The 26,765-nt window shown below is 47.1% G+C and overlaps 1 protein-coding gene across 6 annotated transcripts in view; it reads right to left on the bottom strand.

Annotated features, from left to right (window-relative positions):
- Positions 1-26,254, bottom strand: part of FOXN3 (forkhead box N3) — a 230,669-nt gene extending 204,415 nt beyond the window's left edge. For 4 of the 6 annotated variants that reach the window (XM_086613090.1, XM_086613088.1, XM_086613083.1 and 1 more), the window contains exon 1: positions 26,217-26,254. The gene's annotated coding sequence lies outside the window, so the exon portion shown is untranslated. Of the gene's footprint in view, positions 1-12,353; positions 12,929-25,483; positions 25,561-26,216 lie in introns of those variants that run through there. The other 2 variants (XM_086613084.1, XM_086613085.1) reach the window with 2 other exon arrangements.
- Between the last annotated feature and the right edge of the window lie 511 nt (positions 26,255-26,765).

A 26,765-nucleotide genomic window follows, 5' to 3' on the forward strand; every position in this document is an offset into this window, starting at 1 on the left:
CTCTGCCACCCTGTGTACAGCCATTTTAGAAACAGCACAGACTAAAACAGCAGCGCTGTCATTGAACAAAGCTCCGCCATCCAGGTGATGGAAGTTATCAATCTAGAGTTGAAGGACTTTAACAAAACGAATAGGAAAGAATCCATGTAAGGTGGAAGAACGACGAGACAGAACAGCAGCTTTTCAATCAGGAGCCATGCACAACACACTTTAGGAAATAACAAGTTCAATAGCCAGTTGATAAATAGCTTGCCACCAGAAAGTGCATTTGAAACGGCACGTAATTGCCACGTACATAAGCACAGAGCAAGCAAGAGCCATGCTGAACTCTTCCACATGCAGCTCGCTGCTGCTGCATGTTTTCCCCGCCTGCTAACAGAAATGACATCTCTCAGAGGCAGTCCCTGCTTCCCTAAGGTCACAGGCACATGGACGGAGTCACCTCAGGACAGGGGTGCGAGGAGGAGCCTCACCGCAGCTGCTCCCAGTGGGGCGATGGAGGGAGGAACACAGATGAACCTGGAGAAATATCTCTTGGGTCGGGGCAGATTTATCTCAGTTTAAGGGGCTGCATCATGTGGCTGCAAATTTTTTTTCTCCTTAGCTGATGCTTTCCCTGATACCCTTTCATGTTTCTATACCCTAATTTGCAGCGGTCAAAGAACCTGATTCAGCGGCATCCAAGCCAACGTAGCCCATACTGTCTTCCCCAGGCTCCTAGGTCCTGCTGGCTCAGCGACACCGCTCCCACGAGTCCAGATCCAGCAAAGCACACATTCAAGTTTAAACCTGTCAAGAGCTTCATTAGCTTCAATGGGACTATTAAAAGGTTTAAAGTCAAGTACATTCGTAACTGCTTTCCTGAATCAAACCCCAAGTAAAGAGCTTGTCAACATAAATAAAGGCGCCAGAGCCAGATCAGGAAAGATACCTGTGATTATGCAGGTAGGATTTTGTGTGAGCTTTTCACCACGATTTAGCTCCAACTGTTGTAAATGTGCAAGAATTTTAAATTCATCCTAGAGCATGAGATTGGCACATCTTCTAAAGAAATCCAAATAGTGAATAAATGTATTCTATAATAATTAAATATTCCATAAAATTAAAGAGACACTGTCAGGTCCTATTTGGCTTCAGCACATTGGCATTACACAACACTCTCCAACAGAAAGAGCCCTTTGATTTCTCCAGAGGTTTCTCAGGCTGCATCCCGACGGTGCCTGTCCCGCTGCGCGCATGGCCGGGAGTCCTAACGCCGGACAACCACAGGACAGGGAAGCCCAGCCGAAGCGAAGGTCAGATCCAGCCCTGCCCCAGCTGAGCCCAATGCAAGAACTAAAGAAGCCACCAAAGAACAAGAGGTCAGTGACACCTACGGCATTTGCTGAGCTCCTACGGCCCGTGGGTTTATTTGTTATTACGGATGAGGGCCTTTCTAAAAAGGAGGGAGAAACGATGCTGGCGATGTGACTTTAAGAGCCCGAGGGAGGGGAAGAGCAACGCCAGCGATGTGAACGAGCTTGCGGCGCCTGCTCCCAAACCGACGTGATGGAGTCAACTGAATTACCAGTTTTAATGAGGGTGGCGTGAAATGTGTTTTATCCGGCCCTGGCACAAGAGCCAACTGTTGAGACACTCGACATCCCCCGCCGCCTGAGCCCACACACCCGTCCCCTGTGTGCGCCGAGGATGCGGTACCGGGAATATATTGTGGCTCAGCTAAAAGCGGAGCGGGTGGCAGGACATCCATCTTCCTCCGGGAAGGTTGCTGGGCAACTGGCAAGCTTTCGGCTGGGCGCTGACGTCTGCGCGCACACGCACGCCTCCTCCATCACTCGGAACTAACTTGATTTTGATGGATTAACATAAGATGAAAATCTACTGTGCTTCTCTCTCTCCCCCCCTCCCCGACACACAGGGATCATTAAGATACAAAGGAAAATAAGATAAAGCGTCGACTTATAATGCGTGCAGAAGACCATGCAAAGGAAAATGCAGGCACTAATGAGATTAATGCTCTGAAGTGATCCCTTATCCTACGGTAGAGAAAAATATTTAGTTGGTAAAATCTCATAATAATAATAATCATCGTCATCATCATTAGCATCAAGTAAAACACAGATACACACCCAAATTGTGATCCTCTGGCATCCTTGACTCCTTCGCATCCTTCCCAAATGCCATCTTATTTTTCCACTGCTCCTTGTCAGATGATGTTTTAAGACTGTTTCCCTTCACCTGCTGGTGACACACAACTGGGACACAGAAGTTCCCTCTAATCCCAGCCAGCCAGGCATTTATACCACTCTTATTAGCTTGGTATCCGAGTACCCTACTGAGCTGTATTATCATTAATTGTTTCTCAAGTGTCAGCTACAGGCTCAGCTTTATACAGTACAAAGCAAAGATACGATCCCTGCCCCGAGGAGTTTTACGTGCTAAACAGATGGTTAATGACAGCAGCGTAATGACAGCCTTTGGACTGGTAGGGGATAACATCTATGGAAGAGGGAATAAATTAACAGGGATTCATGACAAACTGCACTTGCTTTTCCTGGAGAACTCTGAAAATCTGGTGGTGACTGTTTTTCATGATACCTTGGAAATACGTATCAGGCTTGTGAGCCAAAAAACAGAACCTCAGTTTTTTTGCAAACGAAAAGCTTTATTCTAAAAATTGAAATTTTTAACTGCAAAACTGACCAACCTTCTTCTGCCAAACACACACAGGGTGTTTTGTCAGAAAGGGGGAGAATTTTAACTACACTAAAAATATTTAATGTAAAAAAAAAACCCAACCCATAAAATGTTTTAGTTATCCTTGAGTTTAAAAATTTCTTTTAAAAAAATGACAAAAAAGCAAAATGGAAAATGACCTAAGAGCTGAACAGGAACCAGAGATTAAGGTGGCAGACTGGGCCAGCGGGCTGAACGCTGTGCCGAGGACACGGTAACGCAGAAGGCCTGGGGCAGGTATAAATGGTAGAGCCTGGTAACTCCAAGGACAGGAAATGCACACTTGCAAAGAAGGCGAAGGAAGCTGACAAGGATAACTGCACCGCGCACACGTTCTTTCTTTCTCTGAGACCGGCATCAGGTGCACAGCAAGCAGCACCAGGCAGCAGCAGGGACATTACCGATGGGACCGGGCTGGAGGGGACCATTAACCCCCACCACCAGCGCTGGGGCCACCAGTGGAGACAGGGCTGCGGGACACTTGGTGGCATCGCCCACCGCCTGGCTGCCGGCAGTGCATGTGGCTCAGCAAACTAACCCTAATTGAATGGGGCATTTCACGTGCTCTTAACACCTAGTTGTGGCCGGGCTAAAAACAGTGTTTCTGTACTCCTCACCAGCACACGTTATTCACGTCAATATACACGTAAGAGGACTATTGGCTCTCAGCTAAGAGACCACAAATCCGTGGAGCCCGACTTACTGAAGTACCCCATGCGCAGCTGATGCACGTAGGTGGGACAAGCAAGGTCAGAGATGATTTGAATTCTTCTAATGCGACAGATTTTAGCCCGTTGGGTTTTATTGCTATCGATACGGGTGTTAGTATCTTCAGTGCCAGAAAGCTGTTCATAATTTGAGTAACACATAGCACTAAGTATAGGGTATTTCCGCATGATCTCAAGAAGTCAATTCTTGATTCTACAATACAACCATTTAAAAATATAGTTTCTACTCCGTTTTGCAGTGTAATGCAAAAAAATGGTTGATTTTCTCTTTCTCTCAGTCTTATTGTGACCTTCTGGTATTGTTCAGGCTGCACAGGAGAGCTCTTCCCCACGCACCAGCCCTTTGCTGCATTCTAGAAATACATATCCAGTTTCTTACTCGACAATGACTCACTCTAAATTCCCTTGAGGACCTCGCAGATCTTTAGATGAGACACTGAAATGGAAACTACGACTGCAGGAAGGTTTCTCTTGGGTGGTGGAAGATGCAGGTCCAGCCAGCTTTCGGTTATGTTGCCCTTGTTCCAGCCCTCCAAGTAACATTTTCAAAAGCCGTTAAAAGGCAAGGTCCTTCTTCCATTCCAACTCAAGTATTTAAGACCTTATAGCTCACTGAAAGCCACAGAAACTCGGTCATTCATGTCATTTCTAAACGGACCTGTATTATTATGTCTATGTGGGCAGCTAGAAGTTTGCACACGCAAGACTGGTGAAATATCTGCAAAAAACAGTGTCACAGAAAAAAAAAAAAGAAAAGAAATCCTCAGCAATTACATTAAGACCAAAAAAGGTATAACCACTAAGCATTTAAATAAGGAGACAACAGAATTGTCTCCCCATTTAGATGAAAACCTTTACATCTCCCAGTAACTTCACTGCAAATACAACTTAGAACAGCTCTTGAGATGATCTAAAAATGAATTTGTGAACAGAATAATTGATAAGACTCTTGGGTCCTTATTTTTGTGTGCTCACATAATCGCAATTAAAGCTAAGCACCTTTGAACAGCCTCTAAACAAGCACATGGAAATCTAGCAGAACCTCTGAGTGGGGATTATGCATTAACCTAACATCCATAATCATGTTCAGAAAGTTTGCTCTTTCGAAGCTTGAAACAGAAATGCTAATATTCTCAGGCAAATAAAAACCTTAAGCTATTGCAAAAGGCAAGTTTGAATCAAGTATATAATAGGTAATAAAACTTCAAAGAATTCATTGCATGCTGCAATTAAAATGCCCAACACAGATTTTTGAATAGCCTTCTCATTTCTAAGGAAACTTTTTTCCTCCAAGTAAATAGATAAACTCAAGTGAGCATCAGATTATTATTTATTTTAGGAATAAACACACTCTTTCATCTGCGCTGCAGTGAAAAGAGCACAGCGTCATAGACCAAAGAGGCAATCAAAGCCAGTTCCACCTCGTCTAATCTTGTTCTTTAAGGGCTCACAGTATCAATTCCCCTCTTAGAAATCTTCAAGTATGAACAGTTAACGCAAAAGAATGAGCTGCTGTACACAAGAGAGTAACACAAAGACCATAGGAAAAACTCCCACCCCCTCCCCAATTTCCAGACAATTGACTGGAAATTTTCCATATTTTCGAAGAGGAGATGATGTCTGTCTACAGTGTGATGATAGATGAGCCATAGACAGGAGCAGGCTCCAACAACTTCTGCTTAGCCCACCAAAGAAAAAGGAACATCCCTGTGGGAAGTGGAACTTGTAGCTACAGCTTTACAATGAATTGCCAAACAAAAAGTGAGCAGCAGGGGACTCGCTGCCAGATTTGACAAAACACCTAGAACTCTTATTCTCATTACCACAACTGCCGATGACACAGCCCCCAATGCTATAACCGAAGTCAATGCGCCCCCATGGACCCAGCCAGGGGAAATCGCCCTGTTTGACTGCAGTCCTCAGTTGCAGGAGCAGAGGACGCATCCTTGGAATGAGAATCTCCGTGATTGCCTTACCCTCACGGTGGGAACAACTGTGGCAGGAGTGCAGGTCTTAAGCACCAAGTTGGTATCATATCGGCCTTGCACAAAAGTTGTGATGGACGTTCCTTCAAACACCACACCAAGAAATCATAGTAGGGCAGATGAATAAGTGGAAATTTTGTAATGAAATCAAACCACATAAAATAGAAACTGCATCGTATTTATTGCAGGAAGTCACCTACATCAGCTTAAAGGACTTACTTAAGAGCAGTCCTAGTAACTGCTGAACTAGCTTGAAGTTTTACACCCAAACTACACAATTCAGGAACTCCATATTTCCATTCAAAGTAGTTTCAAAAACCAGCTCTTCCATAGCACAGAACTGAAGAACTGGAAAAAAAAAAAACACATCCCAACCACTGCATCAAAAATCACTTCAGATTATTTGGTGCCTTTAGTTTTTATAGGAAAAAAACCAACTGATTTCCAAATCACATTACACTTAGAAAACTCTCAGTATTATAGTATCCATTTATACTCAGACAAGTTCAACTTTATCCCTTGTAGCTTGTCCAAAAATATAACAAAATCAAGATGCTCTTGTTTTTTAAAGATGGAAATCTGAGTGTGACCGTTTCCTTTCCTTCATTAGCAGAAGAATGCAGGAATGGGACATAAGATAAAAACATAATAATGCTTATATTTGGGGGATAACTAAAACCAAAATCAGGACAACAGGAGCAAACGAGAGAACAGAAATTAGAGAACTATGTTCCTGTGGCTGGCCAGAGTCTCTTTCAGAGTATCTAACAGAGGCGATGAGGTCAACTCATCGCAGATGATCTCAGGATCCTCAAAAGATCTTTCATTAGGACCAGGATTTTATCCCAGTCTCTGATAATTAACATCTTTTCTGCAGATGGCCTGAACAGAGGTTAAAGTTGCTACTCTATCTCCTTAAATGCTATTCCAGCTAGGACAAAATCCCACGAACAAATAAAATCTGAAAGCAAAGCCTCTTACAGCCAGGCACAGCAGTCCCAACAGTTCCCAAACGTGCTGCTTTCCACTTCTGCTTAGGAGAGGGATGGTGTGCAAGTGATCTCACCCGCTTACCTGGACAGACATGGATTTTCCAATGGATCTGTGCTCCAGCTTTACCTACTCACTTCTGGAAATCCCCACTTTGCCCCGGGTCTGAAGCGGCACCAGCTGCAAAGCCAGAGCATGTTGCGTGCCTCACCAGCACAGATCTACTTCCAGCTGCGGGCAGCTTCCTGAGGGACAGGCAAGCCTTGCAGTGACAACACTTCACAGACACTCACTGCTAGGTGATATCCAGCCACCTGGAGCTTCCTGGTCCCCACCTGCTGAATAAGGGCAATCATTCCACGGGACACAAGAAACCCTATAGATGTCAGGATAAAAAGCATCTTCCTAATCTTTTTCTTTTCCTATTGGTAATTATATCCATTTCTTTTCAAGAAAACAAAAGTCCTCAAAGCCCTCATGTTACAGCTTTGTTACAGGACCGTGTTTAAAACCTGAGGAATCTGCTAAGTTTAAAGACACACAGCAAAAACATCAGGTGTAAGCATGGAAAGCGCATTATGTCGGTAGATATACTGTGTCAACAGACACACACCAGCTGAGGAACTGATATAAGCATATGCTTAAATCTCAGAAGAGAGAGACCTAGACCAAAACAGAACTGGAGGAGAAGCTGTTCCCTCTCTGAAATGGCACTGTGTAGGAAGAAAATGCATTTTGCTGTGTTAAAACATCTCAGCATTCTTCCTTCTTGTTTTTCTTATACTTTCAAAACAAGACCTCCATACAGAATGGCGCAAGCAGAACTTAATGTATTAAAACATAAACAGTTATTGCCTCAGGAGCAGCCGCAGATCAATACGCGTACAGTGGCACTGTGCTTGAAAAACTCGCTCAGACAACCTCCCAGCTACCGGTACCAGCAGTTTGCCAGAGAAAGGCTATCGAAGCCTTTTATAGCAATTCAAGCTACAAAAGGATGCCCCTCTATATACAATCATCACAGCCTGGCATATCAAAGGACCCCGTAAGTCTTGGTGCTCAGCATCATTATTTTTTAGCAATTATTGTTCTGATGAGTAAACCTTGGGCAGTGTCCAAGAATAAGGGGAATTTCTGCTACGGGATGCCTGAAGCGTTCCTCCTCTGCAAAATGAGGCAATAAAATCAGCGTGTGAACATGTACTGAAACAACGCAACCCACCTCCATCCCAATTATGCCCAAAGAGTTCACAGGGTGAAAAAGCAGCCCAGCTAGTCAAGAGCTCACTGGGAGCTGCCTCTCAGGTACCTTGGGCTACAAAGTGCACTATGTAGGAGACCTAAGAACAGGCAGCCCCCATTACTCTGGTTCAGCTCTGAGGCCCTCAACATAAGAAGGATATGGAGCTGTTGGAGCAAGTCCAGCGGAGCGCCACAAAGATGATCTGAGGGCTGGAGCACCTCTGCTATGAAGACAGGCTGAGAGAGTTGGGGTTGTTCAGCCTGGAGAAGAGAAGGCTCCGGGGTGATCTTATTGCAGCCTTCCAGTACTTAAAGGAGGCCTACAGGAAAGCTGGAGAAGGACTTTTTATAAGGGTGTGAAGAGACAGGACAAGGGGGGATGGCTTTAAATCAAGAGGGGAGATTTAGATTGGATATAAGGAAGAAATTCTTCCCTCTGAGGGTGATGGAGCACTGGAACAGGTTTCCCAGAGAAGTTGTGGATGCCCCATCACTGGAAGTGTTCAAGGCCAGGTTGGATGAGGCTTTGAGCAACCTGGTGTAGTGGAAGGTGTCACTGTCCACGGCAGGGGGATTGCAACTAGATGATCTTTAATGTCCCTTCCAACCCAAACCATTCTATGATTCTATGGTTCTGTGATTCTATGATTACAGGTACCTGCGCAGCGGCCAGCTTTCACTGAACTAGCCATCCAAGCACAGGAGAAGGGGTTGGTTCTGAAAGTATATTTAGTGGATGAACCAATTCTGAGCCTCAGTTTTGGTGCAGTGACTGGTGAAATTCGAGGGCATCTGTCTACATAGTTGCAAACCCTACTAGCTGGATACTAACCTGGCACTAACCAGGAGCTAAAAAAACCTTATCATGGTCTACACTGACAACTAAACCACTGTTAGGCCCTGGATTAATGAATATAATACCTGATAAGAGCAATTGGAAATTAATGGCCTATAACTGCTTGGCTACCTTGCACTCTATAGGGTCAAGTACACCAATGTCAGCAGAGATATAGTGTGTCTCAACCCTGTGCTAGTACTACAAGGACCCAATGAACTTCGCGATATGAAGGCCAGGCTCTCAGAGCCACTTTCTGTCACTAAGGTTTAGTGGTGGCTGATTCTCATGAGGACAGGTCCCCATGCAGAGGGACTTTCAGCTCCCACACAGCACGTGGCGGCGAGCCGTCCTGGTCGGGGCACGTCACACGTGCCACCCGGCAGGACTGCGGCTGAGGCGGGAGCTTCAGGGCAGCAAAGGCAGCAGATGTGAGAGCAGGTCACTCCACCTCCAGCCAGGGCCTGGATGGAGGCAGCCCAAGGCTCGGATAACCACAGGCAGCCCCCTGACCCCATCCATTCTTTGCTTGGCACATCTTTGTATGGCAGAGAAACACAGGCCAAAATTTTCTCTTCCTCTTGGTCACTGCATTTAATTGCAAAACAATTCACTGCTCTAACATCTGCAGAAATACGCCTTTTACTCTGCTTTCCAAATCCAAGGTGTTTCCAGGGGGCTCGGGGCCTGACTCCTGCGCAGCAGCCAAGCTCGCTGGAGCACCTGCGCTCACCTCCAAATAACTGATGTGCTCATGCTATACAGCTGAAACACTGCAATCTGAAGTGGACTCCTAAAATCTAGATCCCTGCACATATGCCCATACATAGTCCCGTGCTCTGCCTGAATTAGGGTTAGCTGATTATTCAGTCGCTTTATCTTGGGGGAAAAGGAACAACAGATAATCTGGAGATTAAACTGGAACCGCTCTTCCTGAGAAATTGCTTTCCGGAATGCATAGTGAAGAAAAAAAAATGTATGTAACTTATACAGCTCCCAGGGGAAAAATGAATATCTCAGTTGCCCTTAAAAGAATCCAGTAAAAGTGCTGAACAAATTTGTAAGCACATGAGGCGGATCTTCCTTTGAACCCCTTCAGATGAACATTTTCCCCACGTCTTTCAGGTAGCAGAAATTATGTTTGTGAGATCGCTGTTCATATGGAACTTCTGAGCGCAGACAGAAGTATATTAATACACCAAAAGGTTGTATTACCCTATGCTATGTCTTCAAACAACATAATAGTTCGAAATAATTTGCAAAACCTCTCTTAATGCCTCTCTTCCTCGGTTTCTCAAATGTCACTGTGGAAGGAAGGGCCAGAAAGACAGGAGAAGGAAGGACAACCCTGCAGTGCCTGGCAGGGCTGGCACCGTCACCACGAGTTGCTATGATATGATGGGAGCAGGAGCCGCAGCAGCCAAGACGTCCTTCCACACTCAGCACATGCTTGGTAAGTGCGTTTTGTAGGAAGAGATCATATAGCCTTCAGAGACGCTCACAGCCCTCAGAGAGGGGATGTTTGGCAGCCCACTGACCCCTCTCAAGCTCCAGGGCTTCCCATGAGGTCAGCGGCAGCCAAGCCGCCACCAGCACCGGATCCTCCCCTCCTCGCTAGCTCCAGCAACATCCCTTAAAGAGGATCGGGAAGGAGCTCCAGACATACGTGTGCAGTAGGTATCAGCCCTTAAAACATTGCTGTGGAGCACACTGAAGCAAATATATAATAGAGGACATCAAAGGAAGAAACAGGTGGTGAAAAGTGGCATCCTATAAATGCATCTTTTGACAATTTTTACTTTGCAATCACCTTTAATAAAACACAGTCAAGAGAGCCAGCTTCAGGCTGCCCCTGAGAGCAGTGGACCTCTGGCCACAAGTGGGGATGGGGTAAACAGGGGTTTCTCTTCCCAACACCACCCTCTCTCCCCCTCTTCCGAATCCACACTCAACTTCATGTACCTCCCCATCACAGCAAGCTTTTTGGGGCAGAAACCCTTTTATCTGCCTATCTAGGGACAAGCACTGCAGCCATCCCTTGAGCCTCACAGTGCTTCAATTTCATCAATACTACAGCAAGGTCCACCACAGTTGTTCAACTCTCAAGTGTGAAATCAGCTCTGTAAGACAAAGAAGAGGAAAAAGAGACCAAAACAAAACCCTGAGCGTATTAGTTGCTGTTAACTGTTCTTTCCTGAAACATAATATTGAGGGATTTCACATATTTCCTGGCAGGGAGATTTTGTGGTGGCTTTTAAAAATGGATGATTAGTGAGATATAAATCCTCATAGCTAAGATCAGCAAGAAATCCTTTCAAACACACATATATACACATTAAAACTTCAGTATTTTACCTTTCCCCAAAAAAGCAATTGCTGCTGTCAAGTACACCCTTCTATTACAGCCACATGCTCTTTTTAAGAATAGCTAATCAGGAGAACATACAGAGGTATTTAATCAGGTTTTTTTTTTCCTTTAATGACCTAATGTTTTGGTTTGCAACTGCTGCCAACTCACGCTGGGTGGAAATTTAGTACTGTCAGCATTTAATTATTATTTTATCACAGATTTCTCTACCTTCCTACAGTGAAGAAATAGCTAGAAAAAAATGCAGCAATGAGCAGCTTTTTAAGCCATTAGACGCCATCCTTGTTACTTAGTCGTATTGGAAATTACCACTGAAGCACACACAGAAGCTCACTCTGCCATCCCCTGTTAGGGTAGATGCTCCCCAGTTTGCACCTCCGCAGCTGACCAGAGGGACAGTGTCCAAGGAATAGTCGGATGGACTACAAACACCTTGCCCTGGAAGCTCACCAGGCTGTGACATGGCTCATCGAGATATGTGCCAAGGAACTGAAATGCAGAGCACCTGGTTTATGTTGTACCTTGGGAGATAAACAACAAATTGAACTGGTTCTTTTTGTCAGCTCAAAACACGTTTTCCTAATTTTTCCCCTCTCTGTCTGAAACAAATAAACTCAATTCTGCAACCTGTAACAGGCTACAGAGAAAATATGTGTGTTCATCTGCTGCAGACTGCAAGACAGGTTTACTTGATTCACACAGTGGGGCAAAAAAAACCAACCAAATCCAAGTTGTATGCAGGTTTACTGCTCGCGGTAAACTCCCAGCACCATGCAAGTGTTGCACTTCGTGGTGCTCTGGAGCCAGGATGGGTGCATGGAGAGGGCTCTCCCCATGCTCCTGACCAGCCTGGTTAGAGCCTGCTCCCTGCTTTCCCCAAAAAGGCAAAGTTTAGGCTTCAGCTCTTGCAAAAACCAAGGGAGAGATGAGACTGCAGCAAAGCAGGGCTCATGACAGCATGTGTTAAATGGCGCAAAGCAGGAAGGGCTGTGAGGACACACGTGGATAACTTTATCTTCCAGAGCGGATGGAGTAGTCAGCCACACACTTATTAAAACAAGTATTAGTCTGTGATAGCAATCTAAGATAACACTAAGAGGTTTGTCACCCAAGGGAAAAAAAAAAAAAAGATGCTCTTGCTGGACCTGTGTCCTTAGAAACCACATTTAACCTTAACAGAGAATCCCACTATGCAGGTGACTCCTTACTCGAGAAATGCAAGCACCCTGATCAGGATACACTGACCTTGCATACAGTCACACTCACATTTAAAAGAGAAACATGTATATAAAAACAGACAAGAATGGAGGTTAGGAAAAGCGAGGTGACAAATTTTATTTCTCTGACGGCAAGGTAAGGCTCTCTTGCCAGTTGGCAGGAATGAAGCATTGCTCTCCTCTACCTGAAAAAAAAAAAGAGGTCGTGGATGTGGCGTTTAATATCCAGACGGTCACTATAAAGGAACTTACCTGTGATAAATAAAGAGGCAGCTATTTCATCTGCTTGATATTAACTCTTCTCACAGCGCATTTTACAAGTCACATTCCTGGAGCGAAGGGCACATGTTTAAGAAGTCCCATACGGTTCCAGTTTTGCAGAGTAAAAGCGAGGGAAATAGTTTTGGTCACTAGGAGTATTTGAATGTCACTTTGTTAGGCTATGCATTGCATTTGACAGAGCTAGCAAAGGAAATGAGAAGTGATAACTGATAGTGCCGTGATTAGATCAGCCACCTTGGGAAAGGTGCTGAAGCAGAGATATTTCACTAAAATAAGGAGAATCCTGGGAATAGATTTCTGGCAAGTGATCGCAAAGGAGATATGGCCAGAATTAGAAATGGATTTTGCAGGCAGATAAAATGTAATAGATAGAAGGCAGCTCAAAATGATATATCGTCAGGGCCTATAGAGTGACTATAAAGTTTGTTCACAGTTAGTTAACATATAGAGATCCTAGAAAGACTTAACTTCAAAATACACTTGCTGTGCTATTAACTTTAATGTGTAGAAATAAAACAATGTTGCATTAAAGCTCCCTAGTAAAAAAGGAAGCTGCCTTCTCCCCAGCAATCTACCTCTGACTTCAGTGGAGCTGCATCACTTTATACCACAGGATAGAAGTGGAACAGGAATATCTTCTTAGGCTTCTGACTGACAAAGATACATGAAAATGTACGTTTCATTATTTTATCTTGCAGGAGGTTGCTTTAATAATGAAGGATAACTATTGGCCATGGTAACTAATGCATCGTAACAAACTCATTACATGCATTTCTGTAATCTAACCATGTTTCAAGGAACTGCTTGAGAGAGTCCAGCGCAGGGCCACAAAGATGATTAAGGGAGTGGAGCATCGCCCTTATGAGGAAAGGCTGAGGGAGCTGGGTCTCTTTAGCTTGGAGAAGAGGAGACTGAGGGGGGACCTCATTAATTTTTATAAATATGTAAAGGGTGACTGCCATGAGGATGGAGCCAGGCTCTTCTCAGTGGCATCCAATGATAGGACAAGGGGAAATGGATATAAGCTGGAACATGGGAGGTTCTGCTTAAACATGAGGAAGAACTTCTTCCCAGTAAGGGTAACAGAACACTGGAACAGGCTGCCCAGAGAGGTTGTGGATCTCCTTCTCTGGAGATGTTCAAAACCGCCTGGACGCATTCTTGTGCGGTCTAATCTAGGTGGTCCTGCTCCGGCAGGGGGATTGGACTAGATGATCCTTTGAGGTCCCTTCCAATCCCTAACATTCTGTGATTCTGTTTCCTCCTTCTGCAGCTCACAGACAAAGCAGTTCTTTAGGCTGCTACATTGGCATTTTAGGGGAAGAGGGTTAGATTTACTGGCTATTAAAAAAGGCTTCAGTCATCTTGCTGTCCACATCTGTCTGTCTGTCTGTCTCCTCCTTAACAGGTTTAGCCAATTGAATTTAAATTTGAAGACAACTACCTTCGTGCAGTCTGTAAAGCACAGTGGCCAAGAAAGAGACCTGATGCGTACACTAACTCAGGGAAAGGCTGCTACCTGGGTTCAGTCATTAGACGCCAGGGTTTATCACCACAAGACAAATGTGTTGACAACCCATCTTCGCTCGTTACCATAGTCACAAGACTTCAAGATCAGTTTATGGGCTTTAGGGTCCACAAGTCAGAAAATGCCAATACACCGGGCCCAGGGGGCTGAGTTTGGCCCTCTGCTCCTTGCTTCGTTGGCTGGGAAAGCGTTGAGTTTTGAGCAAACAAGTAATGGATTGCGTGTTGTTCATAACAAGATATGGATTTCACAGTTACAGTAATATAAATCTATGTTGCAGCATATGTGTGTATAAAGAGGTCTTCTCATCTGCTTGGCTCCAAAGAGCCGTATGTGCATCACTCACACTGCCAGAGTGGGAATACTCACATAAATCACCTTTGGTATCAATGGAGAACACACTTGAGCGAGCGAGGATGTCTGGGGAAGAGCCAAATATTAACATTGTTTACCTACCACTGGAATACAAATTAATAATAACCATTATCACCTTTGCTATACCAATGACAGCAATGGAGCATCAAATTCCGAATCCATAAAATCAGATGCAACTGCCACTGCGTCCCATGGGAGCTCCCCATGAATACATGAAGGTGGACTTTAAACATCAACCATCTATATGATCAAATACTGAGCTATTTGCTCAGGCAAAATCTTCATTGAAATCAGCTAAGACAATCAGAGTCAATAGACTTTGGCACAAAAAGATACTCGCAGAAGTCAAGGCACTTCCTCACCTACAGGTGTTGCACCTGAGCTGAACCTCTGTCCCTTGAGTTTGGGAAGAAAAATTTCATTCCTAGCATTAGTACCTGGGAGTCTCCATCAAAACAAAGCTCTGCTTTTGAAATAAAACAAGCTTTTCCTGAGAGCCCATGAGCAGAATCCTGCTGCCTGACTTTGTCGTTGTTGTTTTGAATGAGCGAGAGGTGGGAGGGCAGTTTCTGTCTATATTAATCAACACTTAGGTGGTTTCCTGCCTGTTCATTCATGTGCTGAAAGTGTTTTTGACAGTAAGAAATCTGCTGAACATAAGCAGGCCGTAGCAGCTGCTCAAGAAATGCCAGTAATACTGCGCACACCCTCCAAATTTCCCCAATATTCATACATTATTAGCAGGTGATGGGAACTTAAATTAAGTGTGTGAAATACGAAAGCAGGACAAATAATTTTATTGGTGTAGAGACTTCTTCACTGGAGTAATTTTGCTCCAAATATCTTATTTAGGCTGTAGGTCTTTAGCATCAGAAAATAAAATCTTTTTTCCAGACTATGTCTACGACAGAGCAGGGTGCTTGGGATCCCTGCTACTCTGTGGTCCCAGCTCTTACCCCTATACAATCACCAGTAGCTAATAGTAGTAAGACTGAACACAAATTCAGAATGAAAATTACTAAGAGGAAAGAAAAAATCCTGCACCAGATTTCAAAGCAATTCCTGAACTGCCCACGTCACACCGTGAACAGGCATCCTCATCTGAGCAGAAAGCACTTCATACAAAAAAAACAAGAAGGGAGGAAGTGTGGTTTGAATAAACCAAGCGCAGACCACACGGAGAGCGGGCAAAGCCCACCAGCTTGGGACAGGGAGAAAGGGCAAATGGGCGAGATCGATACTATTCTCATCATCAACACAGCAAAGGCTGTTTCATGCAGCCCCTTGACAAAAGATAACACTGCTTTTCTGGTAAGCAGAAAAAGCCTTCGCTACTAGCACTGTGAAATTATCCCCTCAACAAGGGATTTGAGGGCTATGTAATCGTGCCTGGCCCCTTCCTCACCTGTAGCATCTCTTCAACACTTCTATACAACCCTCCAACCTGACAGCACGGGTGTGAAACGCCGGAAAGCCTGATCCTACAGCCATGGTCTTTAATTGCTGTCGATTCCTGAGTGTGCGTGGCCTCATTACCAGCCCTTGAGGAACCGGAGCAAGGCCACCGCCTGAGCTCATGCTGGACCTCAACGTCCCGGCGGCTGTGCGGGACTGGGAGCGGGCATGAGTCCCTCAGCTCTGCAACTGCCAACCGCCATTGCCAGAGGGCAACTAGTGCTTTCTGGAGATAACCCACCTGGGTGACCTGTGGTGAAAGGCTTTGCAGCCCGTTCCTGTGCCTCTGAGCCCTCCACATCTCTCCTTCCTTTCGCCAGGAGCAGCCTCCCAACTATTTTAGCTTCAAGGTGCTCAGCTTTTGTCCTCAAACTACTGCGATTGCAGAAACACGTGCTTTTGATACAACTAGGAAAGAAATAAACCGTTCCATGTGAAAAGCCAAAGTGTTTTCTGTTTCTGAAGACATTTACATTCCGACCCAGGCTGGCTGCTTCTGAAGTGCTGGTCATGGAGACGAACAGGGAACGTCCCCACCCTTCAGAAACGGCAACCCGGCTTACAAAAACAAAAGGATTTTTAAAATGCACTTTACTTTTCACTTTTGACCTTTTTTTCATTTTTCTTGTCTTGGTCCAATTAAGCCAGGCTCATTTCCAGTTAGACTGTTCCCAGTCTCTGCAGCAGGCCCCAGGACTGTAAACGGGTTGCAGTTGCTCCAGTAACCAGAACTGCTTGTGAACAAGGATGACCATCCTTAGCGCACCTGCTTAATTTCCACGTTTTCACTCTTTTTTTCCACATTTTTGCTCTTTTTCCAATCTGCATTTTCTTCCTCCTTGCACAAAGTGACTCCACGGCAAAATGCATCCAAAGTGAGATCTTGTGCTTGGTCAGAACACGAGCTGGAGCTGCAATATTTCCCTCAGACCTTCCTCATCACACCCCAGCCCTGCTCCCATCAGACGTCCGCAGATCGGAGAGGATCCCATCCGCTGCCCCCCCGAGCACCAGGAGTGGTTCGGCACCGCCCTGCTCCCCCCACACGAGGTCTAATAACTGGGGTACGGCAACCACAGTGACCATGTCAGTATATTTAACCAAAACCCTGTGACTTCCTGGTACTTGTTTGAATTTCCTGAGCAATAACCTGACTGCAACGCCTCCCCCAGGACCCTGACTGCAGCGGGCACAGCGCCCAGCTGTGGGGCCCCGGACTAAAGCGGGGCTGGCACAGCCACTCCACCCCCTGGAAAAGCGAGGCACAGGGCTCTGCATGGAGCAGCCACAGCAGCACCACACACAGTGCAGCATCTATGAGCAACGCTGCTGTAACCATATCCAGAACATTAAGGTCTGTTGCACCATTACATGAGACTACTTTGCAACAACAGAAGACCAGGGAAAAAAAAAATAGACATACCAGTTAAGATGCAGTTTATTTATAGGTCAGCTTTTCAAAGTTTACTAATTGTAGTAGAGATTATTCACGGCTCATGCCTCTAAAGAAGTCAATGTCATTCCCCTTCTCTTCTCAACCTTACATAATATTTGATAAATTTGGTCTGTTCCTCTTTCTAGATTGCGATTTTTTCCAGCCTTGGCTTTGTGAGACTCTGTCTTCTGGCCCTCCTCATCCTGGTCTAGAGACTGCTTTCTCCTTCCACCTCCTCTCCCCCGGCTCCTGCTGTGGCCTTGGCTTTTTTTTATTTTTCCCCTGGTTCCTGCTATGGCCTTGGTCTTCCCCCATCCCACCTCCTCACTCTGTGTGTGATCTTATTCACTCACACACCAATTGCCAAGGAGAAATGTACATTTCCGTCACCGACTCTCCTCTCCAGCCAAGCCCATCTCTCAGCCTGCCTTGCTAACATCTCTTGGCTGGGTGTCTCATCATCAAATCAAACCCAATATAGCTGCAATGGACCTTTCCATCTTTCCTACCAAACCTCTTCGCTTGCTCAGCGGCTATCAATTTTGAACAAACTTCCACCCTTCCTGTTGCTCAGGTCTATAACCTCTTCCAGTTCCCCCACCCTTCACATCTTCGCTTTTCTTGTAATACCACCGGACAGACCATCACCTGGTGTAAATCAGTGTAATGCCACTAACTCCAATGGCATTATACCAATTTACAAAAGATGAGTTTCTGTCCTGCTGCCTCTAAAAGCAAATATATTCTATTTAACAAGTAAAACCCTCAGCCAGGGCCCTCAACATCTCCTGTGTTTATTACTGTGATCTCTTATCCTACAGTCTCCTAACAGCCACACTCTTTCCATATTCCTGAAATTCTTACCTGGCCATTAGTTCTCTGCTGCTCACAACCCAGAAGTTTCCTTTCCACTTGCAGGTGCAAGCCTCCTGCACCTACCCGCTGTCCACTCCTCAGCCATGCATGGCTTCTTGTGCCTTCTGAATATGTCTGATGTAATTTGGTGTGCTAAGGGTATTTAATTAGCAGTAACAGATTATGCACTAATTCAGAGGGTTATTTTATGCTAAAAAAAAAAAAAAAAAGAGAAGAAGATCTGCCATGGAAGTTCAACATCCAATTTCGGATTAGGACATAATTAAAAAGCACCTGTTTAACACAATGTGGGCACACACCTGCAAACTTGCGTACTTAATTGCCAAGATTACGTGAAGCGTCACAGGTTATTTGTGCCATCCTAATACCAAGCACTGTGCTATCCCAGGGAAAGCACCTGTAAGTTTCATAACTATTTTAAATCCCTGCTTAAACCAAATATACTGCATTGTAAAATGATCCAAATGACACCACAACAGCACACTGTGTCTTCGTGCTCTCTAGACCACACCGTTAAGTCTCGCAACAGCTGGAGGCTTGGTGCTTGGTGGCTCCAACCTAACCATGGCTGCTATCTTCATACAAATGTTTCCATTTTGAAAAAAAAAACAAACGCACCCAAAAAACACCTTATATGTTTTGTTCCATTTACTATCTATTGGAAAAAGCGAAAAGCTTTTTCCAAAAAGCAGAGTAGCACCTGCGTTTAGTGTTTTCTGTATCTAGAGGGATGTGGGAGTATGGGAGCAAGATCAGACCCTTAATGACAGTACTAAGGAGTCCAACATATGTACAATGCCACAATGATAAAATGTTAATGAAGTGAAAGAATATCAGTGATTTATTAAAATTTCACTCCTCTCTGCAAAGCACAGAATGAGAAAAATTCAGTGAAGATAATGATAAAAATAGGATCAAAACATTTGGATCCCTTCTCCACCTCCAACAAAAAAGCTTTACAAAATCTGGTGTTAAAATTAACATATTAATTGGGTAGCTTCTACAAACGATCTACTGTAAAACCCAGATCAAAACAGGTTGGAGTTGGGGGTAAAATGAGATTTAATCCAGTTAAATCTGGATGGGTCAGACCTTCAGCTTCCTCCCATCTCTGACAACCTCTTGTAACCCCTCTAATGCCTCTGCTCCTTTCCCAGAGCAGCCCGGCCAGCAATTAAATTGGCAATGAGAACATCTTACTGAGGGAAGCAACACCAAGCACGGCTCTGCAAGGATGGGTCGGGCTGGGGAGTTTGCATCTGCTTGCTGTGCCGGAAGCCAACTTTATCCAGGGAAAAGGTTGGCCTCTCTACAAAGCCCATGAGAAAATACAAAAAGCCACTCTGTACCGGGGAGCTGCCAGGGGCTGGAGCGGAGAGCCTGGCGAGCCTGAGACAGGAGGCAGGGTCACAGGAGACACGAGGCCGCTGCTCGGTTCAGTGGGAGCAAAACTACAAAAGAACTACGCTAAAAAGAGCGACAGCTTTGCCGTACAGTATTAGGAACAATTCCCAATAAAGCTGCTGCTCTGTGAAACGCTTTCCAGACTCTAGCTTGGGTTGCCTTGTACGTAAAGCCTCATCTCTTAAGCAGTCAGGTCTATTTTCCTTGAAACAAAAATAAGTATGCCCAGACACCGTGAGTGGGCTGTATCAGCAAACAGGTGCCAAGTCAACGCTTTGCCATCAGGCTCCTACCAGGGAACCTCACGCTCGGCCTGAGCAAACTGAGTTCACAGGCAGGGTCCCACCAGAACCCAGCACGTGGGAGCTGGGAAAAGGGAGAAGCTGGTGTGCGCCAAAACTACTCAGTCCTTAAATAACACCTATATTTATCTGGTTTTAATCTATTTTCAGTAAAAGGTAAAAACATGCAGTGTTGGAAACTTTATTATATTGGCTAGTATTGATGTAAATTCCCACTAATGCTGGAAAAAACTACAGTATCAAACAGCTAGGCAGATCTTCCCGTTCAGTGACACCTACCAACCCTCACCACAGGTCCCAGCCTTGCCACCTGTCTGTCCTGCAGTCAGTGCCGACACAGAGAAAGACCATCTCCAGCAAAAAGACTTTTAGACTACAGACAGAGAAATAAAGGGAAAGAGAGACAAAATACTGTCCAGCATAACAGGCAGATGTTCCACCTCCCACAGACTTAGCCTGTCCGATTTCTGCAGACCTTACGGAACAGATGAGTGTGTTGGGTTTGTGTGGTGGGGTTTTGGTAGCCGGGGAGAGGCTACATGGATGGTTCCTGTGAGCAGCTGCTAGAAGCTTCCCTGGCAGGAGGGCAGTGGCCATGGCTTGGAGCACTCCAAAGCGTTCCACTCCCAAAGCACCCACTGGGCAGAGCTCATCCCACCGGAGCCACGAGAGTTTATTGGGCTGGTCAGACCTGGTGCAGCTACAGCAGAGAGAGGGCTGAGATGTGAGAAAAACAACTACACAGACACCAGGTCAGTGAAGATGGAGCAGGAGGAGGTGTGCCGGAGCTGAGATTCCCCTGCAGCCCGTGGTGAGATGGCAGCGGCCCCTCTGCCACCCATGGAGATGAACGGTGCAGCAGTCTGTGCCAGAGCAGGTGGCTGTGCCCAAAGAAGGCCGTGACTCCATGGGAAGCCCACACTGGAGCAGCCTGTGGGTGAAGGACTGCACCCTGCAGGAGGGACCCGTGCTGCAGCAATTTGTGAAGGACTGCAGCCTGAGGGAAGGACTCACGTTGGAGAAGTTCATGGAGAACTGTCTCCTGTGGGAAGGGACCCCACATTGGAACAGTGGAAGAGCGTGAAGAGTCCTCCCCCTGAGGAGGAAGGAGCGGCAGAAACAACGTGTGATGGACTGACCATAACCCCCATTCCCCATCCCCCTGCACCACTGTGGGGAAGAAGGTAGAGCCAGGAAGAAGGAAGAGGTGGGGAAGGTGTTTTTTAAGATCTGGCTTTGTTTCTCATTATCCTCTCTGACGTGATTGGTAATGAATGAAATTGATTTTTCCTCAAGTCAAGTCTGGTTTTGCTCATGACTGTAATTGGTGAGTGATCCCTCCCTGTCCTCATCTTGACTCTGGAGCCTTTTGTTATATTTTCTTCTCCCCACTCCCACCGGACTGAAAGAGCGGCTGCGTGGTGCTTAGTTGCCAGCTTGGCTAAATCACAAAAATAAGTTTTAGAGAGAGTTTTGAAAGAGCATTACATGTTACGTCTGATCCTCCCAAAGAGAGGTGGGAAAAAACTGACTGCTGGCAAGCAAGTGGCCACCAGCGCCTGGGCTAACATGAGGGTGGTCCTACATGACTCGAACCACCTGAAAGTCATGTGTCCAGCTGTGGCAAGTTTTAGCCATTCCCCAGACCCCTCTCACCAGCCACCTCCAGAGCCTGATTATTCCATCGCTTTGTGTCCATCCCCAAGGGGGACAATCAGGGTGCAGGGAGCCTCGCTCCTTCGGGAGCATGCAGGCTGCCAAGGTGCAAACCTTAGGCTAGACAGTCAGCTTCAGTTCAAATCAAGTAAAAGTCCCAAGTCTGCTAAAGGCACCTAAAGTGTTACAGTGAAGTGAAGGAGGGTGTGAGTTGTCCTGATGCTTGGCAACCAAATTTCAGGCACCTTAAATGGAGTAGGATTTCCAAAGCCTAGGAGAGAGTCGCTTCCCAAAAACTGCCTTGCCTTCCACAGCTTCAAGCTGGTTTCCCAGAATCAGCCGATCGCTTCTGAAAAAACAGGGCTGTAACTTTTACACTTAAATAAAATGTTGCTTTGTTGGAATCCTTTCTTTTTTTTCTTTTTTCCATTTTTCTTGTTACAGTTTTACTTTGGCTTGGCCATGAGAGCAGGTAACAAGCCAAATGCGGTTTCATTAGAAACATTTCAAAATTGTGGCCAAAGTCACGCTGCACTGTGTTACGTCTGAAGTCACGAACTGGCAAATTCCAGCATCAGCCAGGACAGTCCCGTTCCAGCCCAGCTTAGGCTTCTGGACAGCCCTGGCAGCCTCTTCTGCCAGCAACAGCTCCTAACATCAACACATCTCCTACGCCTTCAAAAATCACTACTCGAAGCTGTTCAGCATGCCAGGCAGCTTCTTACAAGTTTATGTAACTTTTCCACGTTTCCTCCTCAAAACCCTCTGCGAAAGTTCAGCTTAACGCCATAAATACTCCATTGTGAGCCGACATCAGAGAAATATAACTTTCATTTCCCTGAACCTCCCTGCTTACTAGAACACAATGACCTAAACCTCAGCCCTAAACCTTTAGTCTGGACCTTCATCCAAAGCTGTGTCTAATCTTACAAGCCTCCAAGCCGGCATCCCAGTCACACCACACTGGATGGGGACCAGTAGAAGACTGGCATTTTCTGAAACCGCTGCTTATATTCTCACCCCCGAACTCACATCCCAAATACACACGCACTGCATTGGCACGTTAGCACGAGTGCACTTGGGAAAGACAGACACATTTTCAAAGTTTTAATCCATTAGCAATTGCTAATTAAGGGGCAATTAATTTGACTCTGAGCTCTGCTCCTAATTTTCCTTACAACTTTGGGGAACCCATGTGAAATGCTACGTTTCAGCTTCCTGTGCTCATACAACATCTGTGGATATTAAAAAATGAATTTCTGTAAAGTGATTTATGATCCATGATGAAAGGCAGTTCAGAAGTGTAAGGACTGCTCCTATTAGCAAAATAACTGGTGCATTTTTTGATCTTTCATTCTAAGGAGGGGGAAGGAGAAAAAAAAGCCTATCTGAGTATCATTAACAAGGCTCCAAAGGTATAAACTGCAAACTGGATACTTTTGAAAATGTGGCCCACAGAGGTTGGTGGGGAGTTTTTTTAAAACAGCAAAAAATGGCAGGACAACACAAGCGTTTAACTTCTCGCATTTCCCTCAGGAATGACTGACATCATAAAGCTTTTACAAACTAAAACCATTAGAGATAAATAGAGTAGCACATACACAGAGGACGATGAAGGGTAAATCTAGAAAGTACCTAATCCAGTTCATTTCCTTCTCTGTGTAAAAACAAGCAACTGACACACTTCCTGCCGGCGAACCTTCCTGCAGATAAGGGCGCTCCCGATAACAGGAAATTCGCTTCTAGAAGCGAGCACACTTTCGCCACCAAGCCGAACTTTCTCCATTTGAACTCCACAGCAATTAAAAGCAGCTAATCAGACGTGAGCTGGATTAAACACGCAACTGCCCAACTCCCTGAGCCTTTCCCTGCCGGCCACCGCCTGCCTGCTCACAGCAGAAGGGGGGTCCCAGCTCCTGCTCCCCGGTGCTGTTCCAGCCCAGCAGCCAGTGGGGACTCCAGGAGCAGACGCAGGCGCTAACCTAACCCTAACCCATCCCTTTAGGGCGCTCTGCCCACAGCCAGATTTTAAAGCCAGGTCTCGGGGTTTTCAGATGGCAAGATCCAAAGGTGTGGGCGGAGAGGGTGCTGAGCACCTTCGCCTCAGCGCCCTGCAGGATTTACCTCCCGATCCACAAGACCTGCTCACCAACCTCTGGTTTTCTTAAGAAATAATAATGCGAAAAGTGAAATATGCCAAGCAAAGAGGTAACAGAGGTCGAAGCAGTCATTTAAGGTTTCAGAGTGATGATTTATACAGTGGGTGAAGCACTCAAGTGCTTTTTCTCGGCTTGGTCACTGCAAAATGAAGATTAAAGGGAGCAACAAAATGAAATGTTTCGGAGAAAACGCAGTGAATACTCAAAGACATCTCTCCATTACGAACATCTGAAATCAACAGCTGCTGCCCAAGAAAATAAGCAAAACCACTAAAACCTTTCTTGTGAGTTTGCTGTGAAATACTTCTCTCCTGCTCCAAAAGCAAAATAGCTCTCTCCTTTCACACACAATAAACTTTCAATAGTCCAGCAAAGTAAAACTTCAATTTACCACAATAATAGTCTGATTTTCTCATGCTGCATTCATCAGTAATGAAGTATATTTTATTCTCATATCCCTGCTTTTGTCCTCAAATAGCATGCCATAACCAAACAGTGATTTATTATTTTTTTTTATTAAAAGCAATTGCACAGGGTTTCCTGTAGCCATTTGCCTTTTTTTTTTTTCTCCAAGTGAGGCAAAGTTGTGAAAAGGCCTTAATATTCAAGTCCAAATCACTACATTTTAATATAACTCTGAAATGAGGAGGAACAGAGGGAGACCTAATCAATCCCAGCTTTTTCTCCCAGGTCCGTAGATGCCCATGAAAACAAACGCGGCCTGGTCATTAGATTAAAACAAAAAAATCATCCCTCACTACAATTTTTTTTTAACCCCTTTGGTCCTGCTGCTTCGAGCCCTTCCTCATCCCAGCATTCCCTCTACGGCCACAGGCAGGCCTGGGGCAAGACGCCCACCACACAGAGGGCAGCCCAGTGGGCACCGGGCAGGCGGGCTCCCTCTCCCAAACTCCTCCTGGGGTGGAAAGAGCGGGACAAGAGGTCCAGAGAGGGAAGAGGGGAGACGGGCGGCACGGGGTTTTATTGTAAAATGACCTTGATTTGACAGGCACGTTCTCAGGTTTCAACAGATGCTGTGGGAAAGGCAACAGCAGCCAAGGCGGTCTGCAGGCATTTCTGATGATATGCAGACTTTTTTTCTTTTTCTTTTTTTTTAAATAAATGGGGGGGGGGGGGGGGGGGGGGGGTAGTCTTCTCAGTTTCCATGACAACAGTGTCTCCACTTGTCTGTTATTAGATACCATCCGCTTCCTGTGTCTAAATTTTTAAACCAATCAGAAAAGTGTTTATAGATTTTACAGCTCCTGGGACAGTCCCTCTCCTCCACGAGAGCTACTCTAATGACACGTAACACTCAGGCAGCCAGGGCTGCAAGGCCTTATATTTTTGACTGCAAAGTGAACACAGTTGATGTTGTTTACCAGCTGATACGTGGGCTACGCTGGAGAAACCTGGGGGTTGGCTGCCCGTTTACTGTGTCCATAACAGACGTTACCATGTCGTTTGTTGTTTTGTTTTTTTTTTTTAATACCACAGAAACTCATTTTCATTGTTCGCTCATTTTTGTTTCTGATTTGTCCCATGAAACAAGAGGAGCCCTACCTGCACGAAAAACGACCGTCTAAGAGATGCCACTATCCCACCAGAGTAACGGTCTGCTCTGACGTAAATGGCTCCACAGTAAAACATCGCCTGCTGCAATTAAAGTTTCAGTAAGCTGGGTTGTAAGAGCAGCCGTACTGTAGCCGTGCAAACAGATTTTCACAGGCATATTTTTAATAACACAAATAATAACCGACCGCGGCGTAGTTGGCAGGTTAATACGGAAATCCTTCTCCAGCGTGCAGGAAGACATGCATGTATTGTGAAGAAATTAATTCACGGTAACTCCAGACAAGTTAAGAGTCAGCACCGAAGAAGAGCAAGCTGATGTGAAATAGCAAAAATACCTTTGCTGGCGGCTCTGACGGACCAGCGGACGCCCTTCAGGCGTCTGTGCAGACACAGACGGAGCCCGCGGAGTACCGAGCGGCTTCTGCCCGGGCGCGGATCTAACAGCCGGCGGCACGCAGGAACAAAAGGGAGACGGCGGGGTGGCTGCCCGCCGCCGGCCGCGCCGCTGCCCCGCCAGCGGCCGCCGGGGCCCGGCCGGGGCTGCAGCCCCCGCGTCCCTCCCTCCCTCCTTCCCCCCCGCCGCGGCCACGTCCGGGCGCCCCCGCGGAGCCGAGGCCGGAGCCGGCGGGGCGGCGCGGCGCTGTCGGAGCGCCGCCCGCCCGGGATGCGGCCCGGCGGCCGCCCCGCGCACGTCCGCTGCTCGCCCCGGGGCGCCCTTCGCTGCTGCCCGCCGCCGGGCTGCCGCCTCCGCGTCCCCAGCGCGGCGGGGCTGCGCGCCCGCCGGGGCTCGGAGGTGGGACAGGGGTGGGCGGCGCGGGGCAGCCCCGACTAACTCCCCGCCGCGGCCCCCGGGGCGGCACCGCTTCCCGCCCGCGGCGGCCAAGGGCCCAGCGGCCCCAAAAGTTTGGCCGGCGCTCCCTGCCCCGGGAGGGACGGGGCGCGGGGGCGGCGGCTGCCGGGGGGCCGGCTGGCGCACACACACATACACACACACGCACCCGCACACACACACGCACGCACGCACACGCTCCCAATGACACCGCGAAACGCCGTCGCCGCAGCCGTTACCTCCTCGCCGCGGCCCTCGGCTCCCGCCGCTGCCGCGGGGGTGGGCGCTCCCCGCGGCCGGCCCCGCTCCGCGCCCCGCGGCGGGAGGCAGCCGCAGCCCGCGCCGCCGCCTGCCGCCCCCCCACCCCCGGCGGCGGCGCCGCGCCCCGCCGGGCCCTAGCGCCGCCCGCCCGCCCCGCCCCGCCCCGCCGGGCCACCTCCCGGAGCTGGCGGCGGGTGCCCGGCCGGGCCTCCCCGAAGGAAACTTCGGGAGAGGGGGGAGCGCGGGATGAGGAAGCCGGCGGGGGCGAGCTGGGGGCGGCCGCTCCCCAGGGGGTGTTTTCCTGCGGGTGCATGGGGACACAGCTATCCTGGGGCTGGGGGAAAGCGGCGGATGGCCGCTCCCACGCTTTCTTTTCGTTTTCCCGCAGGGGAAACCCCGCTCGGGCCCGCTGTCCCACTGGGGCGCCGGCCCTACGGACTCCTGGTGTGGGCGGGCAGCCCTGCCCTCGTCCCGCCGCCCAGGACGGGCAGGACCCGTCGGTGAATGCCTGCGCGCCTTGGCCGCCT

Source organism: Tauraco erythrolophus, chromosome 6 (genome assembly GCF_009769465.1).
Source record: "Tauraco erythrolophus isolate bTauEry1 chromosome 6, bTauEry1.pri, whole genome shotgun sequence".
Classification (NCBI taxonomy): domain Eukaryota; kingdom Metazoa; phylum Chordata; class Aves; order Musophagiformes; family Musophagidae; genus Tauraco; species Tauraco erythrolophus.